Source organism: Bos indicus, chromosome 2 (genome assembly GCF_029378745.1).
Source record: "Bos indicus isolate NIAB-ARS_2022 breed Sahiwal x Tharparkar chromosome 2, NIAB-ARS_B.indTharparkar_mat_pri_1.0, whole genome shotgun sequence".
NCBI classification, from domain to species: Eukaryota; Metazoa; Chordata; class Mammalia; order Artiodactyla; family Bovidae; genus Bos; species Bos indicus.
The window spans coordinates 48,206,154-48,218,796 of record NC_091761.1 but is presented as its reverse complement, the minus strand read 5'-3'; the positions used below and the strand labels follow the sequence as shown (position 1 = coordinate 48,218,796).

General features: G+C 38.6%; 1 protein-coding gene across 4 annotated transcripts in view; it reads right to left on the bottom strand.

Moving 5' to 3' along the window:
• The window catches only part of ORC4 (origin recognition complex subunit 4), a 95,036-nt gene that overhangs the window by 56,503 nt on the left and 25,890 nt on the right, over window positions 1–12,643 (bottom strand). The window contains exon 2 of one of the 4 annotated variants that reach the window (XM_070799752.1): window positions 12,097–12,156. The exons of the other annotated variants lie outside the window; for them this stretch is intronic. The gene's annotated coding sequence lies outside the window, so the exon portion shown is untranslated. The remainder of the gene's footprint in view (window positions 1–12,096; window positions 12,157–12,643) is intronic. 4 annotated transcript variants of the gene reach the window in all.

Genomic DNA, 12,643 nt, shown 5'->3' with positions numbered 1-12,643 from the left:
CCAACTCTTTGCGACTCCTTGAACTGCAGGCTTCCCACTCCTTCACTATTTCTTGGAGCTTGCTCAAGCGTACGTCAACTGAGTTGGTGATGCCATCCAACCATCATCCTCTGTTGCCCTCTTCTCCTCCTGCCCTCAATCTTTCCCAGAATCAAGGTCTTTTCCAATCAGTTAGGTCTATGCATTGCATGGCCAAAGTATTGGAGCTTCAGCATTAGTCCTTCCACTGAATATTCAGGTTTGATTTTCTTTAGGATTGACTGGTTTGATCTCTGGCAGTCCAAGGGACTCTCAAGAGTCTTCACAATTTGAAAGCATCAATTCTTCAGCACTCAGCCTTTTTTCAGGTCCAAATATCACATGTGTACATGACTACTGGAAAAACCATAGCTTTGACTATATGATCTTTGTCTAGGTTTGTCAAGGCTTTCCTTTTAATTTCATTGCTACAGTCACTGTCCACAGTGATTATAGAGCACAATAAAATAAAACTTTCCACTGTTTCCACTATTTCCCCATTATTTATATTTAAACTAATTACTGGTAAGGAATTCTTTCATCTTGCTATTTGTTTTCCATATGTCTTACAGTTTTTTTGTCTCTCATTCTCTATATTACTATCTACTTTTGTGCTTGGTTGATTTTGGGGGTTAGAGAGAGATAGTGCTAAGTTGTGTCTGACTCTTGCGATCCCATAAACTATATAGTCGACCATGTTCCTCTGTCCATGGGATTCTCCAGGCAAGAATACTGAAGGGGGTTGCCATTTCCTTCTCCAGGGGAACTTCCTGACCCAAGAATTGAACCCAGGTCTCCTGCAGTGCAGGAAGATGCTTTATGGACTGAGCTACACGGGAAGCGTTAAGGGATAGGGAAACATTTAAATTCCTTTCTTATTTCATTTCTTGTATATTCACAAGTATTTTCTTTGCAGGTATCACAGAGATTGCTTTTAATGTGCTAAAGGTGTAAAAATCTAGTCTGTTACTTAAATAACATACCAACATCTTTGTTCCTTTACTGTTGCACCCCCACCCTTTTCAGTTGTTGATGTCACAGAGTTATGTCTTTTAATGCTGTGTCCAAAATCTTCAAGATGATCCAAAGAAATGAAAAGATACTCCATGCTTTTGGATTGGAAGGATCAATATTGTTAAAGTGACTTCCCAAAACAATGTACAGATTATGAGATCTCTATCAAATTACATATTACATTTTTCACAAAACTAAAGCAAATAATGTTAAAATTTATAGGGAACCATAAAAGATCCAGAATTGCCAAAGCCATCTTGAGAGTTAAAAGAACAGAGCTGGAAGCACAACCCTATCAGACTTCAGACAATACTACAAAGTGACAGTAATCAAAACAGTGTGGTATCGTCACCAAAACAGACATGGATCAATGGAACAGAACAGAGCGTCCAGAAACAAACTCACACATCTCTTTGACAAAGGTGGCAAGAATATATACTGGAGAAATGACAGTCTCTCCAGTCAGTGGTGCTGAGAAAGCTGGACAGCTGCATGTAAATCAATGAAGTTAGAACACATCCTCACCATACACAAAAATAAACTCAAAATTGCTTAAGATTTTTATATTAAGACCTAACACCATAAAACTCCTAGAAGAAAACATAGGCAAAACATTCTATCACATAAATCGTAGCAGTGTTTTCTTAGCTCATTCTCCCAAGGCAAAAGAAATAAAGCCAAAATAAGCAAATGGGACCTAATCAAATTTATAAGCTTTTGCAGCAACAAAACAAAAAGACAACTTATGGAGTGGGAAAAATATTGCAAATGACAATGGCTTAGTTTCCAAACACAATGACAAAAAAAAAACAAAAAAAACAAAAACCCACCACCACCACCAAAACCCAATCAAAAAGTGGGCAGAAGACCTAAATAGACATTTCTCCAAAGAAGACATACAGATGGCCAATAGGCATATAAGTTGCTCAACATCACTAATTATTAGACAAATACAAATCAAAATTACAATGAGGTACCACCTTATACCAGTCAGAATGTCCATCATCAAAAAACTCTACAAGTAAATGCTGGAGAGGGTATGGAGAAAAGAGAACACTCCTACATTGTGGGTGGGAATGTAAATTGGTGCAATAATTATGCTGAACAGTATGTTCACTTCAGTTCAGTTTCCTCGCTCAGTTGTGTCTGACTCTTTGTGAACCCATGAATTGCAGCACGCCAGGCCTCTCTGTCCATCACCAAATCCCGGAGTTTACCCAAACTCATGTCCACCAAGTCGGTGATGCCATCTAGCCATCTCATCCTCTGTTGTCCCCTCCTCCTCCTGCCCCCAATCCCTCCCAGTATCAGAGTCTTTTCCAATGAGTCAACTCTTTGCATGAGGTGGCCAAAGTATTGGAGTTTCAGCTTTAGCATCAGTCCTTCCAATGAAGACCCAGGGCTGATCTCCTTTAGAATGGACTGGCAGGATCTCCTTGCAGTCCAAGGGACTCTCAAGAGTCTTCTCCAACACCACAGTTCAAAGGCATCAATTTTTTTCTTCATAGTCCAACTCTCACATCCATACATGACTGCTGGAAAAACCATAGCCTTGACTAGATGGACCTTTGTTGGCAAAGCAATGTCTCTGGTTTTTAATATGCTGTCTAGGTTCATCATAACTTTCCTTCCAAGGAGTAAGCATCTTTTAATTTCATGGCTGCAATCATCATCTGCAGTGATTTTGGAGCCCCCAAAAATAAAGTCTGACACTGTTTCCACTGTTTCCCCATCTATTTCCCATGAAGTGATGGGACCAGATGCCATGATCTTAGTTTTCTGAATGTTGAGCTTTAAGTCAACTTTTTCACTCTCTTCTTTCACTTTCATCAAGAGGCTTTTTAGTTCCTTTTCACTTTCTGCCATAAGGGTGGTGTCATCTGCATATCTGAGGTTATTGATATTTCTCCCAGCAATCTTGATTACAGCTTGTGTGTTTTCCAGCCCAGCGTTTGCAGGGTGACAATATGCAGCCTTGACATACTCCTTTTCCTATTAGCAACCAGTCTGTTGTTCCATGTCCAGTTCTAACTGTTTCTTCCTGAACTGCATATAGGTTTCTCAAGAGGCAGGTCACGTGGTCTGGTATTCCCATCTCTTTCAGAATTTTCCACAGTTTATTGTGATCTACACAGTCAAAGGCTTTGGCATAGTCAATAAAGCAGAAATAGATATTTTTGTGGAACTCTCTTGCTTTTTGATGATCCAGTGGATGCTGGCAATTTGATCTCTGGTTCTTCTGCCTTTTCTAAAACCAGCGTGAACATCAGGAAGTTCACGGTTCATGTATTGCTTAAGCCTGGCTTGGAGAATCAGGTTGCTTAGGTTTTATAAAAAAAGATCCCACTGACCTTTACCAATAACTCTACAGACATGCTCCTTGACATTAATCCATTTTGTTTTTACCCAGCTTTGTATAACACTTACTGCTTCAAAAAGCTGAGAGAGGAGTTTCTACCCCTAAAGATTCAAGTAGGTTGCCCAGGGAATTTTTTTTTTTCCAGTGGACATCCATCTACTTTGATCATGTCTTCCTGGCTACTACATACTTTGCATCATGGTAGCTGACACACCTGTCCAACAGTAGTATAGTATTAGTGCTTAACCAGTTCCCCATTCATCGTGTAATTACGACAATGAGTACAATCTTCCATTAGCTCCATTATTTAGCTGGCTGCATCAGAGCAAATGTCTTTCCTCATCTCCTGAATCAAGCACATCTTTTTTGGCCTTTTTGAGTTAGGAATCTTTCATGTTGTTTGATACTAACCAGTCTTAGACTGGTACTCAGTTTATAACTTTCCTAAGTATTTTGTTTTTTAGGTACTAATTTTCACTTTTTTTAACCTAGGAATGTAAGTGTATCTCAGGAAATACTGATGAATGCTACTGAAATATACATATCAAAAAACAGTTAAAAAATTCTTTGCAAGAAATAAAAGTTTAGGTTTTTCTTCTTTTAATCAGTGGATAACATATAAGCATAAAACATTCATGGAATTTTTTTGTTTTTTTCATTCTTTAATTTTAAAAGTTTATATGACTATTTAGGAAACCACAAGGATCTCCCAAATAGATCACAGAACAGTGTACTATTTTGGAATACCCTCAGAAAGGTCTCTAAAGTGTCAGCTGGTCAGACAAAAACTTTTCGTTATTTTTTAGTAACAGGAAGAAAGAGAAACAACTTGTCTCTTTTTTTTTCCCTTATGCTTTATGATTTGTGATCTCTTTTTCTATCTACTAAGAAGCCCCCTAGGGCTTCAGAGCTTGTTTACTTACTATGATGAAAGTCCACTGGCCTCCTGAGGCCTGTTTTATTCCATTCTTCTGTTTTCCCCTCATGATCCTCAAATATTTTTTACCTTACACTTAGCATGGTGAGAGATGCTGTCTATACCGGATTTCTCCATCTTCTCCATCTTCTGTGGCCTCTTATGTGTTTTATCAGCTTTGATGTAGACAGAACAATAATCAAGTCAATTTTCTCAGTAGCTCACAAAATGTGGTTCCACAACTGGTAACAGGAACATCACCTGGGACTTTATCAGAAATGAAATTCTCAAATTTGTTCCCAGACCTATTATGAAATGAGAAATCTGGGGCTGAGCTGCAGCAATCTTAATCACTTCCAGGTGTTGAATGGCTTTGGGCACTAGTGACTTGGAGTTTTCAAGGTCCATGTAACTCTGTATAGACTGATCTATCCATAATTCCATTTCATTACTAGTATTTAAATTTGTATTTTTTATGTTGAGAAATAGTCTATACAAGGTTGGCATCATAGTTCTGCGGCATCTTACTTGAAGCTGTATTCGATACTTCACTGCACTGTCAAAGTACTCCCAAAGCAATTGTTCTGAACAAGAATCCTTTCGAGCTTTATTCTTCCCCTCACCCCACCCTCCCACCCAACTCTTAACTGTTGTCTTGGTTCTCCTCTCCAATGTATTATGATAATTTATAAAAGGTACTCTGAATCAAGGTGGCCTTTGACAGCATGGCATATCAAATAAAGCACTTTACTGTAATCCCCACAATAATCCTATGAATCAAGTAATACTTTTATTTCAAATTTTACAGAGAAGAAAACTGGGACTTAGGAAGGTTAATTTGCAAAGGTCACACTACAGAACCAAGAATTCAACTCTAGGCTCTGGTGAACACAGAGCTGATAAGGACAGCTGACATTACCATCAATTTGAGTTTTCAAGTTCTCATTCTCCTTGACTTTGTCTGAATTTTCATTTATCTTAAATATGATACATAAGTGCCCTTTCCTGGACATCTTGCTTAAAGTTATGATTTCAATAGTGGCCTCAGATATTTCTTTTATCACATCACGAATGATTTAGAAAAAGTTCTGGCATCTTCATTTTCACTTCTGCCTTTGCTTTTCTGGTTTCATTTCAGATAAAAACCATTAACTCCCTTATTTCAAATGTTCGCTATTTCTATATTCAATTAGACTTACAATCTGTGTTGCTTAATTTTTTAGACATGCCAAAACGTTTGACTGTGTGTATCACAATAAACTGTGGAAAATTCTGAAAGAGATGGGAATACCAGACCACTTGACCTGCCTATTGAGAAATCTGTACACAGGTCAGGAAGCAACACTAAGAACTGGACACAGAGCAACAGACTGGTTCCAAGTAGGAAAAGGAGTACGTCAAGGCTATATATTGTCACCCTGCTTATTTAACTTATATGCACAGCACGTCATGTGAAATGCTGGGCTGGATGAAGCACAAGATGGAATCAAGATTGCTGGGAGAAATATCAATAACCCCGGATATACAGATGGCACCACTCTTACAGAAGAAAGTGAAGAACTTAAGAGCCTCTTGATGAAAGTGAAAGACACGAGTGAAAAAGTTGGCTTAAAGCTCAACTTTCAGAAAACTAAGATCATGGCATCCAGTCCCATCACTTCATGGCAAATAGATGGGGAACAGTGGAAACAGTGGCTGACTTTATTTTTGGGGGCTCCAAAATCACTGCAGATGGTGACTGTAGCCATGAAATTAAAAGACTCATACTCCTTAGAAGGAAAGTTATGACCAACCTAGACAGCATATTAAAAAGCAGAGACATTACTTAGCCAACAAAGGTCCATCTAGTCAAGGCTATGGTTTTTCCAGTGGTCATATATGGATGTGAGAGTTGGACTGTGAAGAAAGCTGAGCGCTGAAGAATTGATACTTTTGAACTGTGGTGTTGGAGAAGACTCTTGAGAGTCCCTCTGATGGCAAGAAGATACAACCAGTCCATCCTAAAGCAGATGAGTCCTTAGTGTTCTTTGGAAGGACTGATGCTGAGGCTGAGACTCCAATACTTTGGCCACCTGATGCAAAGAGCTGACTCATTTGGAAAGACCCTGATGCTGGAAAAGATTGAGGGCAAGAGGAGAAGGGGACAACAGAAGATGAGATGGTTGGATGGCATCACCGACTCGATGGACATGCGTTTGGGTAAGCTCCAGGAGTTGGTGAGGGACATGGAGGCCTGGCGTGCTGTGGTCCATGGGGTTGCAAAGAGTTGACACTATTGAGCAACTGAACTGAAACTGGAATTCAGTAGCTGCAACTTTGAAATGAGTAGGGACAGTATTCCAAATCACAGCAAAATTAAAGAGAAATGGAAGATGTCTGGAGTACTGGTAAATATTAATAAAACAAGAAAAAGTGTAGATTTTGACAAGTAAATGTAAAATTCATTTCAGATACTCCTTTTAATCCTACAAGTCTTAATTGAAGGCAGTATAAATATCAAATATGCTGGCCTAATTCTGGAATGGAGAATGTATTACTAATCTTTTTTTAATGTGTTAATAATAAACTATCAATCCAAAGTTATAAAAAGTAGTAGTTAATAATCTTTTTGTAAAGATAATTGACTTTACCTTCTCTTACATCACTAGACTTAGAGCTGTATATGCCATCTGATTAAAATTATTTTTAAATTAAAAAAAACTTTTATCTTTTGTTAATCTTGGGATCTCTGTGTTAAAAGAAATAAATTTCGTAATAAATTATCTATATTTTAAGCAGTTTGAATTTCCACTGCTGGATACTACCATGGTAATATTTTACTACATGTGTTTTACTTGAAGTATAAATCATTTGTATTTATATATGTATATTTATACTTACATATAAACTATATTTTATATATTTATATCCAGTATATATTCCTATACATACATGAATATATAATTATATGTGTAATATTTCTGTAATTTACTATTCTTTTACACTTGGCAGGCTTTTTTGAGGGTCATGGCATGTAATTGGGCTTTTCTAGTTGCTCAGTGGTAAAAAATCCAGACACATTGCAGGAGACAAAGAAGACATGGGTTGGATCCCTGAGTTGGGAAGATTCTCTAGAGATGGAAATGGCAACCAGCTCCAGAATTCTTGCTGGGAAAATCCCATGGACAGAGAGATCCCTGGTGGGACACAGTCCACAGGGTCACAGAGAGTCAGAAATGATTGAGCCAATGAGCACGCATGCATGCACATATGTGATTCCTCAATATTTTAAAATTTAGCTAAGTACTTGATTTAACCTAACTGGTCTACTTTTTTTAACAGCTAGTTTTCCTGTGGACATTCTCCACTGACTAACATTCATTCATTCATCACATATTTTCTTAAAAACCAATTATATGCCAATATTGCAGTACTTAATCTGGATACAAACATAATATGATTTCTGAGTCTTTCTTTCAAGGAGCCCATGGTCTAGTGGAGTAAACGTAAGTAAACAAAGTTATTTATATCACTGTGTGCTAATCAGGTTCCCTGAAAGGGGAAGATAGCACTTCAGGGACACAGAACCCTCAGATTTTGCCCAGAATAAGAGTGCATAGGGGTGTTAGAGAAAGTATTCCAGAGGAAATAATATCTCAACCAAGAGGTAAGTTTGGAGTGAGTCAGGGTATAGACAACTTTTGATTCTTCCAGGCATTATATTAAAGAGAAAAAGTCAGTGGGCTTAAGTGGGAAACTAGTCACTTAGAATATTTCCTTTAAATGATGTTAGGGAGTTTGGGAATGACAATTTTGGGGATGAAACTGATGGGTTTTTACATGAAAGTGGAATTCTCTAGCGGCTCAGAAGGTAAAGAATCTGCTTGCAACGCAGGAGACCTGGGTTTGATCCCTGGGTCAAAAAACGCCCTGGAGAAGGGAATGCCCACCTATTGCAGTTTGCTAAGAAAGCCTTCTTAAGTGAACAATGCAAAGAAATAGAGGAAAACACCCTCAAGAAAACTGGAGGTATCAAGGGAACATTTCATGCAAGTAAGGGCACAATAAAGGACAGAAACAGCAAAGACCTAACTGAAGAGGAAGAGATTAAGAAGAGCTGTCAAGAATACACAGAAGAACTATACAAAAGAGGTCTTAAGTTCAGTTCAGTCGCTCAGTTGTGTCCGATTCTCTGCGACCCCATGAACTGCAGCATGCCAGGCCTCTCTGTCCATCACCAACTCCGGGAATTCACTCAAACTCATGTCAATCGAGTTGGTGATGCCATCCAGCCATCTCATCCTCTGTTGTCCCCTTCTCCTCCTGCCCCCAATCCCTCCCAGCATCAGGGTCTTTTCCAATGCGTCAACTCTTCACATGAGGTGGCCAAAGTATTGGAGTTTCAGCTTCAGCATCAGTCCTTCCAATGAACACCCAGGACTGATCTCCTTTAGAATGGACTGGTTGGATCTCCTTGCAGTCCAAGGGACTCTCAAGAGTCTTCTCCAACACCACAGTTCAAAAGCATCAATTCTTCAGCGCTCAGCTTTCATCACAGTCCAACTCTCACACCCATATATGACTACTGGAAAAACCATAGCCTTGACTAGATGGACCTTTGCTGGCAAAGTAATGTCTCTGGTTTTTGATATGCTATTTAAGTTGGTCATAACTTTCCTTCCAAGGAGTAAGCATCTTTTAATTTCATGGCTGGCTGCAATCACCATCTGCAGTGATTTTGGAACCCCCAAAAATAAAGTCTGACACTGTTTCTACTGTTTCCTCAACTATTTGCCATGAAGTGATGGGACCAGATGCCATGATCTTCGTTTTCTGGATGCTGAGCTTTAAGCCAACTTTTTCACTTTTGTCTTTCACTTTCATCAAGAGGCTTTTTAGTTCCTCTTCACTTTCTGCCTAAGGGTGGTGTCATCTGAGGTTATTGATATTTCTCCCAGCAATCTGATTGCAGCTTGTACTTCCTCCAGCCCAGAGTTTCTCATGATGTACTCTGTATATATGTTAAACAAGCAGGGTAACAACATACAGCCTTGGCGTACTCCTTTTCCTATTTGGAACCAGTCTGTTGTTCCGTGCCCAGTTCTAACTGTTGCTTCCTGACCTGCATATAGGTTTCTCAAGAGGCATGGTGTAGTCATTCACTCACAGTCAGACACTCTGGAGTGTAAAGTCAAGTGAGCCTTAGGAAGCATTATTACGAACAAAGCTAGTGGAGGATATGGCATTCCAGATGAGCTACTTAAAATCCTAAAAGACAATGCTGTTAAAGGTGCTGCACTCAATATATCAGTAAATTCGGAAAACTCACAGGACTGGAAAACAGGAGTGGCCACAGTTCATTTTAATTTGAAAGAAGCATAGTACCAAAGAATGTATAAACTACTGTACAATTGCGTTCATTTTGCATACTAGCAAGGTAATGCTCAAGATGCTTCAAGTTAAAGCTTCAACAATAGGAGAACCAAGAACTTCCAGATGTACAAGCTGGGTGTACAAAAGGCAGAGGAACCAGAGATCAATATGCAAACATTCGTTGGATCATGGAAAAAGCAAGGGAATTTCAGACAAACATCTACTTCTGCTTCACTTAATACACTAAAGCCTTTGACTGTGTGGATCACAACAAACTGGAAAATTCTTAGATATGGGAATACTAGACTGCCTTACCTGTCTCCTGAGAATCCTGTATGTGAGTCAAGAAATGGCAGTTAAAACCTTAGGTGAAACACCTGGTTGAAAACTGGGACAGGAGTTTGACAGGCTGTACATTGTCACCCTGTTTATTTAACTTACATACAGAGTACATAATAGGAAATGCCAGGCTGGATGAATCACAAGCTGGATTTAAAACTGCCTGGAGAAATATCAACCACCTCAGATAGGCAGATGATGGTGGTGGTTTAGCCACTAAATTGTGTCCGACTCTTGTGACCGCATGGACTATATAGCCTGCCAGGCTCCTCTGTCCATGGGATTTTCCAGGCAAGAATACTGGAGTGGATTGCCATTTCCTTCTCCAGGGGATCTTCCAGACCCAGGAATTGAACCCAGGTCTCCTGCATTGCAGGCAGATTCTTTACTGACTGAGCTACAAGGGAAGCCCCCATTATTCTAAATGGCAGAAAGGGAAGAGGAACTAAAGAGCCTCTTCATGAGGGTTGAAGAGGTGCGTGAAAAAGCTGGCTAGAACTCAACCTTCAAAAAACTAAGATCATGGCATCTGATCCCATCTCTTCACAGCAAAAAGAAGGGGGAAAAGAGAGAGATTTTATTTTCCTGGGCTCTAAGAACACTGCAACCAAGAAATTAAAAGACATCTGCTCCTTGGAAGAAAAGCAATGACAAGCCTAAACAGCTTATTAAAAAGCAAAGACATTAATTTGCCAACAAAGGTCCATATAGTCAAATCTATGGTTTTTCCAGTAGACATATATAGCTGTGAGAGTTGGACCATGAAGAAGGCTGGGTGCCAAAGAATTGATGCTGTGGTGTTGTAGAAGACTCTTGAGAGTCCCTTGGACTGCAAGGAGATCCAACCAGTCCATCCTAAAGGAAATCAACCCTGCATGTTCATTACAAGGACTGATGCTGAAGCTAAAGCTCCAGTACTTTGGCCACCTGATGCGAAGAGTCAACTCATTAGAAAAGACCCTGATTCTGGGAAAGATTGAAGGCAGGAAGAAAAGGGGATTACAGAGGACGAGATGGTTGGATGGTATTACTATCTCAATGGACATGAGTTTAAGCAAGCTCTGGGAGATGGTGAAGGACAGGGAAGCCTAGTATGCTAAAGTTCATTGGGATGCAAAGAGTTGGACATGACTGAGCGATTAAACAACAACAAAAACTTTATGGCATTTAATTTTACAATATCTGCCTGGATATGATGCTAACAGCACAGGCAAAAGGAAAAAAAGATATATTTGGCTTCATGAAAAATTTAAAGTTTGTTTATTAAAAGAAATTATTAACAGTGTAAAGGTAACCCACAGAATGGGAGAAAATATTTGCAAATTATTTTGCAAATACATATAGACTACATATAAGACTCTTAAAACTCAGCAACAAAAAAATAACCTAATTCAAAAATGGGCAAAGGATCTGAATGAACATTTCTCCAGGAAAGATATACAAATAAGCTCACTGAAGATGCTCAGTACCTCTAATATTAGGAGAATTCAAATCTAGACTATAATGAGATACCATACCCATTAGGTTGACTGCTCTATTAAAAACAAAAACAATAAAACAGAAAACAAGTGTTTAAGACAACGTGGAGATATGGGAGCCCTTACTACTGCTAGTTGAAAATGTAAAATGGTACTGCAGGCAGTGGAAAATAGTATGGCAGTTCCTCCAGTTACCATATGGTGTAGTATTACTGGGTATATATAAAGAACTGGGTATATATATAGGAAAAGAACACATCCTTGTTTACAGTAGCATTATTCACAACTGATCAAACATGGAAGCTGCCCACGTGTCCAATGATAGATAAATGGATAATCAAAATATGGTATATACATACAACGGAATGAGTTCAAGTGTTAGTTGCTCAGCTATGCCCAACTCTTTGCAACTCCAGGACTGTAGCTTGCCAGGCTCCTAGTCCATGGAATTCTCCAGGCAAGAATACAGGGGTGGGCAGCCATTCCCTTCTCCAGGGGATCTTCCAAATTTAGAGATTGATTAAATCTCACAAAGGAAGGAAAATCTTATAACTTTTACATATAGATATTTATAAAAAATAAAATTTAGAATGTATTTAATATTAAAATGATATTAATACCTTCACTTTATCCCTAAAGTGAGCATGGCATGTCATGTCACTACGAGTAACCCAGGAGTCCTAAAGAAAGAGACGGAGATAAGTAACAGCAGTTATAAGAGTACCATCACGTGTTTATTCACTTTCAGCTTATTTTAACACAATGTAGGTATTTGGGCCCAGTTGGATGGAATTAATAAATTCAGTTGAGTTGGTGAACTAAGGCGCTGTTATGATGTTTTAAATGAAAGAAAAATGATTCAGGTGTTTTCCAATAAATTGCAGATCTTTCCTGGAAGGAGAACTGGCTGCCTGTTAAAAGCATGCTGCCTAGCAAAAATAAAACAAACAACCCCAAACAAAAATACTTTATAGAGAAAAGAAATTGCTTTTTGAAAGAAACTTGTACTATGGAGAGAGCACTTGTTTTCAAAACATTGAAAACAATGTTTTCATCTCTGATTTTGTGGTCAAAAATGCTGTATTATGTTTAAAAACTGTAGTGTATATAAAAATTAAGTAGAAAATAATATTGTGTATAAAATGTGTATTACATATAAAAATTTGT